This window comes from Conger conger, chromosome 7 (assembly GCF_963514075.1).
Source record: "Conger conger chromosome 7, fConCon1.1, whole genome shotgun sequence".
NCBI classification, from domain to species: domain Eukaryota; kingdom Metazoa; phylum Chordata; class Actinopteri; order Anguilliformes; family Congridae; genus Conger; species Conger conger.
Window position 1 is genome coordinate 54104183 of NC_083766.1, and position 9126 is coordinate 54113308.

The window sequence follows — 9126 nt, forward strand, 5'->3', positions numbered from 1 at the left end:
GAATGAATTAAACTCGTAAGTCAAGGTACCACTGTATTTAATATAAAACAACGGTTACTTCAACTTTGTTTTCCAAAAATAGAAACAAATTCACTGAGGAACAGATTGGCCTGGACAAATTATAAGCAAGCACTGATTACTAACAGCCAAGATTATGAATGGCTCACAAGACAAGGATAACATTTTTATTCAACATCTGAAAATACAATCATATTTATTGTATGATTTATCAAAATATTCTGACTGCAAAACTTAGAAATAATAGTTTTATGCTCATGTCCCTTACATTTTATTTGATGGCTATTTTGACAGGTCTTTTATTGGTAGTAACCACTTCCAAATCCCCAGCCCATACATGGGTGTGGTTTGGGTTGAAAAGCACTGGATGGGTATGGCTGTGGTTGGGGTTGAAAAGCACTGATTGGGTATGGCTGCGGTATGGGTTGAAAAGCACTGGTTGGGTATGGCTGTGGTATGGGTGGAATAACACTGATTGGGTATGGCTGTGGTTTAGGTTTGATAACACTGATGACATTGATCCTACAGGGGTCCCAGACACAGTCCTCCTCCAGACCACTGGGCACCATGCCACAGTTAGGGGGCACCCAGGCTGTGTCATAGCCTGCTGCATGCCAGGTCTTCTGCAGGGGGTGCCCCTGGTAGTCAATCTTCTTCACCCTCCCCACATTCACTATGACCACTAGGACCCTGCGGTCCCGTTCAGCTACATTCAGGGGGTAGCGGCTGGCTTTCTGGATGTCGCGGCTGAGGTACACGCCGGGCCCCAGCATGCCATCATTCGAGCGATGGAAGCCGTTCCTCCTGATGCTTTCGGCAGCCTCCTTGCTGGTGCCATGGTACATGACGTAGGTTGAGTTGTTGGCAGGCTCATCGCAACAGTCCAGGCAAGGAGGCCTAGGGCACATAATGGCATCTTCAGCCCAGTACATTCTTCTCCTTTAAACTGTAAATAATTCAAATTTCAACCGAAATCAGATCTGCAGAACATGAGCACGGTGTTGGTACGGATTGAGGACTTGCGATATTTCCAAAATTAGTAGCGTTACACATGTGTTCTAAAATGTAAATGGCGCAGGCTGGGTCAACAACAGAAATCAATCACGTCATTGATACATGAGTCATTTATAATTTTTTTCATATTTTATTTTCATATAAATCTTTACATAACAATAATGTCAGCAGTTTGCCGGAGGTTAAGACAGTTAGCATCAGCAAAGTATTTTATATTTTCAACAAATGTACTACTAGACATAATTTCATTTTTGTTTTGATTTAATAAATTCTATACGGTCGAAATCCTAGATCCTCGATTATAATTAATTTATTAAACCTGTCAATAAAAGTAGGCTATATTGTGAGTTTCCGATGTTTTTAGAATCATTTTCAAACATTATGACCCTCGACCCTCAAACATTATGACCCTCGAATCGTAGCAAAATGTTTTAATAAACCTATCGATAAATGTTTGTTGTGAGGACTCATAGCTTATCAAATCTATATTTAAAGACTAATTTAAGAAATAATAAGAAAGTTCAAGAAAAAGAAACATCTGGAACTACAAGCGATTAGTTCATCCTTTTTATGAACCTAGAAAGCGCCACATGGCGTAAGCACTGTTTATCTGCTCTTGTGTCCCACTAGGACATATGTCTCTGTTGAAAAGAGACCTCTCTGTTGACTTCCTAATTCTAATTCTCGCAATTTTCTATGAATATAACTAAAGAAAAAGCATTACAATCATTGCAAAATATCGCGAAACGAAAGTAATATTGTTACTTTAGTCTCTCCATGGGACGTTACTTCCATCCCTGTCCTCTCTGTGTCCTGGTGGGAGGTTATTCCCACTGTGACCACCAGAGGGCCTGAGATAATTGGCTCCACCTGTTCCTCGTTAGCGCCAGGGGAATTACCTCCCTTAAGGGTATTTAAGACCGGCACTGACTATCCACTGCTTTGGTGTTCAACCGTTCGCGATTGCACTAAGCCGGTAACGCACAGGTAGACTCTGCCACTGAGATTCAGGTATCGTGCTAGTCGCTAGTCGCTAGTGTGTGGTCTCTAGTTTCTATAACTAGAGAGAAATTCAGAGAAGGTAAGGAAGGTGTTCGGCTGGTGTTTCTTTCGCTGACATCTTCCTCAAGGGTTTTGTTTTTTTGGGCTCGTGTGAGCCGGTGGTTGGAGGACGGTGTCCTCCGGTATGTATTTTGGTTTGTGTTTTGGTCCCGAGCTGCGACTCGAGGTTTTATTTTCTTGCCTAGTTTTTTACCGCTCGGTAGTATTTTTATTTTCTCTCCTCGGTCTGTGACCGCCGGTGCATAATTGTTTGGCATTTTTTTTAGTTTTATTTTCGCTTAGCCGTTTTTGGCTTCTTTTCTGTTTCCTTAAAAAAATTAAACAAAGGAGAAAGTCCTTCTAGTGTCTGCGTATCCCTCATTTCCTGTTACCCCGGGGTATTTAGTGACGAGCACGCCCGCGTGTTCGTTTAGGAGGGTTTCACCCTGGGTCGCTTCTGGCTCTCCGCCCAGCCCCTCCATCTCACTCTCCTGTCACTTCGCCCTGGCTGTCATCCAAGACTCGCTAACATGAAACTTGAAACCGATGCTATCATTCACTCATGAGATGTGTGAAGAAAATTACAGATGTTTGCAAACTTAAACAAGTAAACACAATTATTTACCATTTTTTACTTAACTCGCGGTAGATCCGATGGCGCCGAAATTTTGGATGAAGCTCATTCACTGTTATCTGTAGTAACCAATAAATTGCAGCTCCCATCGTTTTCGAGAAAATACCCACGTTACTTTCGCCCTCCACGACTTTCGACCCGGCTCTCCCCTATATTATGCAATAAAGAGGTGCATTCTTGCCTAAACTTTTTGAACATCCCCATAGCTTTCATTCTCCAACGACCAAAGATACGGCTAAAAACCAAGTTCAAGATTCTTCACAAGTTTTCAGGACACACATTCATCGTCACATTTTTGTCAACACGTGCATTGATTACATTAGGCAAACCTACTTTCAATTAATTTACGCGTTCAAGAGTCGCACCCAAACAAATGATGAAACAATATAATACTCCACAGCTCTTTGAGAATAACCCCCCAAACACAGACCTACGGTAGGCTACTTGTAAAGTAAGTCGTCAAACTAATGAAAAAATATGGCAGGAGTGAGGTTACCTTCCAGATTTGTAGTTATTCTTGTAGATCACGCTCCGTCTCCGTGCGCTTGACACTGGTTGACTTGCGACAAAGCGTATTTTATTTGACAGGAAAGATAGGCGTTAACATCGGCGAAAACGAAGGGGGACGGGGGGGGGGGGGGTGATCTTTTTATGGTCATAAATGTAGAGTATCAGTTTGTTGGCATGGGCATCAGGACACACAATTAAAATGCCATGTGCCTTTCTGCAACTTATAAACAATATCTGCATTTATATCTCATTTACAGTCACAATTAACGGTTTTTTATAAATACCCCATATGAATGTTTTTGAATAAGTCTTTGAAGTTAATTGGATGTTGTGAATCACAAGTTCGAATGTTTCTTCATTTGACTGAACAGCCAGACAGTAGGTGGCAGCAAATCACTTGAACAGCAGGCTACCAGTAGATTCATTACTTCTTTTTACGGACCTCTAGTTATGCAGTCTATTGTAAATTAATATTAATATTCTAGGTATGGGCAAAATTCCCATATTGTTTGTTTTTTTATATAAAAATTGTGTTCCTTCTGTTCAAGGATCATATAATTCCACATTTTCATTAATATTACTTTTCCTGCCCATCCTAGTAAGTATTAAAGTGTCAGGAGCGGGAAAAGCACCAGTTGACTCACGCCCCCTCCGCGGCCCTATTATTCTCTATGCAGAGCGCAGGACGAAGCAGGTAAAGGGCAAAAAGTTTATTTCATTTATTATTTAAAAAAAACAGAGCACGCCACAACCTCGCGCTACCTACTTCCCCCAAGTCCCACCTACTGCACCTTATCTCTTATAATAAAGCATTTTTTGTATATTCACTTAACTGATTGCCTGGACCTTGTACTGTTGTTTGCATCTCTCTATTGTTATAAAAGAAGCGGCGCGTTACATTGGTGGCAGCGGAGGGATACAATTGACATGAGGAGTAGTTACTCTAGCTACTAGTATCTATTGGTCAGGGTGTCAATTGGCTCAAAAATACCCGTACTGGTCCCTTCACAGACACCTTCAATTTTTCCCTCTAATATAACTTCCGATCGGCAGGCAAAATTACATCATCCACAAGGCATCATACTCGGCATACCTGATCCTCACTTAAGGCACACACTAGGGGGAGCTCTTTCCCCATAAGCTTACACTGCTGGTTGGCAACATCAACCACAGCCTGATACCTAATGAGGAAATCTGTTCCCAGAATAGCTTCTTGGGAGGGGGAATCTACCACAAGGAAGTTACAGGCTAAGGTTAGATGGTGAACCTCACAAAAAGTGCTCCCGATGCCCAATACCCCCAACGGGCTGCCATTAGCTGCCCTCACACTACCTTTATAAGGGGTCAGTTTACCTTGTGGTTCAATACACTGCCATATAGATCTGCTGAGTATGGAGACTTGGGCGCCTGTGTCCACCAAAAACTTACATGATTGGCTAGAGGGAAGTGTGTCTGGCCAATCATGAAAGTTTTTGGTCTGGTTAGGGACCTCAGCATAGTTTCACACACCTCGGGCCCTAATGCGTCATGGGTGGGAATTTGGCCCGCTGCTGCCACCTGCTGGCATTTCCCTGCACATAGGGACAGTCTCTGCGCAAGTGGCGATTACAACCACACTCCCAACAAGCTCAACTTAGTACATCAGAGGTGGGTCTTTCCCGCCCCCTACTGGGTGGGGGGAAATTAAACCTGGGATCCCTCCCTCTGTTTGGCCTATTGGCCATGGCCCGCAATTCACATACTTCTTGTTGCAATTTATGCAGCTCTGCTTGCATACTTGGCGCTGTGGCATTAGCTTGAGCTTCGTCTGAAAACATGTTTAGAACAGCCACAGTCTCTTTCTTTTCCAGAGTTTTAATCTGTTCAATTTCGGAAGCTAACTCAACAGCAGTTTCCAGATTTATGGGCTTAGCACTCCTGAGCTGCATCCTCATATCACCGCTCCCAATCTTTGCTATAAACTGATCTTTGGCAAGCATATCTCGGGTAGGTAAATCAACAGAAGGGTAAGCTTTATCAACTAATCTTCGGATAATATTACCAACATCCCTCGTACTCTCATTAGTACCATGCTCTCTACTATGCAACTTTGCACGGTTCCAATCAGCTTGACTGCATGGCCCCAGGTGTCTCCCCATAGCCGCCCGTAAAGATACATATGTACTGCGGGCCTCGGGAGCTAGTCCCCAGTACATTTCCCTAGCTTTACCAACAAAAAGTAATGCCACCAGTAAGCTTTCTGCCGTCACTCCACCCATTACCTTCACTAGCCATAGCAAACTGATCGGCCCAATCAGCCCATTCCCTGTCTGCCTGAGAAATGATCAGGCGTGAACTACCAGGAAAGAATTGCTGGCCGTGGTTGCATTTACACATTATTTCCGGCATTATTTATTAGGACGTGAGTTTTTGTTGAGGACTGATCATAACTCATTGGGGTGGCTACATAATAGTAAAAAAAACGGAGGGTCAAGTTGCCAGATGGTTGGAACAACTATCCTCTTTTTAGTATTGTATTCAGCACAGACCGGGTAAACAACATACCAATGCAGACGCTTTATCTCGCCGAGCAGCTGCTTGCCGAGTGGTCACTGTGGTGGACACATCTGATAACAATATTGACGGGAGCTTGTATAGTAGGCAGCGTGATGATCCTGTTTTGCGGCAGCTCATTTCACTTAAAGTTCAGGGCTGCCATCGGGACGCTGCTGAACCACGATCTAGTACTGAGTTGAAACCCTATTGTGTTGTGTGGGACATGCTATATTTAGATAAGGATGTCCTGACGTATAAGGGGAATGGAGTAGGTGGGAGAGGACAGAGAGTTTTGCCCAGATATATGGTGCCTCTCATCCTGCACAGTTTGCATAACTGTAGGACGGGTGGCCATCTTGGAGTCGAGAAACTGCTCAATCGAGTCAGGTCTCGATTTTATTGGCCTGGGTGGACACAGGACATTAGGGAATGGTGCAAATCATGCCACGACTGTGAAGCTAACAAAATCACCTTGCCAGCTCCTAGGGCCCCTTTGCAGACCAGGATAACATCTTGTCCCTTTGAGCAGGTTGCTTTAGATATACTGGGCCCATTGCCATGTTCAGATAAAGATCGGTGGCGGTAGATCTTCTTTTTATGGTAATTTACATGTGCACAAATTTTATGTAGAGTATCAGTTTGTTGGCATGGGCATCAGGAGACACAATCAAAATGGCATGTGCCGTTCTGCAACTCTTATAATCACTATCTGCATTTATAACTCATTTACAGTCACAATTAACCGTTTTTCGTAAATACCCCATATGAATGTTTTTGAATGAGTCTTTGAAGTTAATCGGATATCGTGAATCACAAGTTCTAATGCGTCTTCATTTGACTGACCAGCCAGGCAGTAGGTGGCAGCAAATCACTTGAACAGCAGGCTACCAGTAGATTCATTACTTCTGTTCACGGACCTCTAGTTATGCAGTCTATTGTAAATTAATATGCTAATTTCATGGGTGACCGTAATTGGTACATACTGACTCTTTCACCTAAACTGAACTTAAATGAACAAATACTGTTGTATTAAATATTCAGAAATGCAAGCATTCACGCTCATGGGCAAGACTCCCAGAGCTAAAACATAGATACAAATTGTGTCCTTTCTGTACCCTATCAAGGATCATATAATTCCAAATGTTCACAAATATTACTTTTCATTCCTATCCTACAGTTTTTTACTGTAATACTAAGTATTTGGTGTATCCCACAATGTGTCTTACCAAGTGTTGGATGAAGCTTTGCAAAACATATGCAAATACCGATGTAATCCTGTGACTGACCGAAATGAGATCTGCAGAACATGCCCGTGGTGTTAAAGTGGAATACAGACCGCACCAAAAGTATTGGAACCACAAGGTCAATTCCTTTGCATTTCTTTATGAATTATGAGACGTTTTAACTAATTGTACGCAATTTTGCAGCAATTCGGGTTACATGCCCTGTTCAACTGTACAACAACAGCAGTAGTGGAAAGTCCAAGGGTCAAAAAGTAAAAGCCTTTTCACTGTTTCATAGCCAACCGAATTCATTAAAAGGTTATACAGTCCCCTCTAAAAGTATTGGAACAGCAAGGTCAGTTCCTTCGCTTTTGTTGTACCCTGAATACAATTGAGTTTCAGGTCCAAGGATGTGCATGAGATGACAGATACAAATTTCAGATTTTATTTCCTGGTATTTTTATCTCAATTGTTAAAACAACTTTGAACATATCACTTTTTGTATCAGACCACCCCATTTTTAGGTCCACAAAAGTATTGGAACATGTGACTGACATGTGTTGCTTGTTCCTTTAGACTTGCAATATAGAGCCAATAAAAGTCTTTCATGTTTCCATGGCCATGGGGCCAATGGAGCCTGATGGGCCTGGACCTGTTCTCTGTGCTGGGGTCCTATGCAGTTACAACTGGAAAACAGTTCAACTGTTACAACTGTTACAACTGTTATCCAGCCACTGGGCCACATCCCGCTGGCTCTATGTGATGGAGTCTCGGCCATGCTACAGCAGCTTCTGGAAGCTGGCATCATTGAGGTGTAGAAGGAAGGGGGGGGGGGTACCCATGCCTGATACCCATGCCTGATACCCATGCCTGATACCCATGCCTGATACCCATCACTCAGGCATATGATGACTGCAGCACAGTAGAAAAATGCTATAACTCGATGCATCACTGATAACCCAGTGTACAGACATTGCATTGGCCTGGGGGCGATAACACAGCCAGATTCACAAGTAGTGAACTCTGCAGAGACCATTTGAGGACCGTTGTCGGTGGTGATGGGCTTTGGGAGACCCCAGCAAGAGAAGAGGGAGTCCAGGAAGTCACTTATGACCTGAGAGGTCACAGAGCCGGTAGTGGTGAGCTCTGGCCATTTGGAGTGTAAGTCGTAGGCAACCGCCAAGAAGCGTTGTTGGTGGGGAACCCCATGGATCTCCCCACAGATGTCCAGCTGTACATGATCCCAGGGCTGAGACGGCCAGGCAAGAGGTTCCAGGGGTGGTGGAACCTGGTGGCCAGTCTTGCCACTCATGGCAGAGGCAGAGAGGCAGGCAGAGCAGTCTTTGAGACTAGGGCCTCAATGTCTCAGTCTATCCCTGGCCACCACACCAGGTCTCGGCTGCACTGTTATAGCTTCACAATGCCCAGGTGGCCTTCATGTGCCAAGGCTAAATACTGTGGAAATAGAAACACACCAGGGAAGTCAGTCTTCAGACTTTTCAAATATTTGTATTTATTTCATGTAAAACAGCGGTTTCTTCAACCTTGTTTTATGACAATTGAAACAAACGTACAGGGACAGACTAGGCCGGAAATATTACACTGTCATTGCTAACAGCCTGGATTTCAGCACTTATGATTTCCCAAAGATTCTGACAGTAAAACTTACAAAGAACCGTATGGTGCTCATGTCCCTTATTGTGCATTACAGCCAAAGGACGGCTGTGGTTCTGGTTCAATAACCCTGATGACCACGATCCTACTGGGGTCCCAGACAGAGGCCTCCTCCAGACCACTGGGCACCATACCACTTAGAGGGCACCCAGGCCGTGTCATAGCCAGCGTTGTGCCAGCATGCCGTCCTTCAAGGGAGAGAAGCCATAACACCTGATGCTTTCGGCAGCCTCCTTGCTGGTGCCGTGGTTCATGACGTAGGTTGAGTTGTTGGCAGGCTCAGAGTAACTCTCCAGGCAAGGAGGCCTAGGGCCCATCATGTCATCTTCAGCCCAGTACATTCTTCTCCCTTTACACTGTAAAAAATTCTAATTTCAGCACATGCACACGCACACGCACACGCACATGCAGGCTCCAAGTATCTCTTCCTCTGTCATGAGCCCCGTTCTGTTCTCTGCCTTTTGTAGGGCGTCTCTC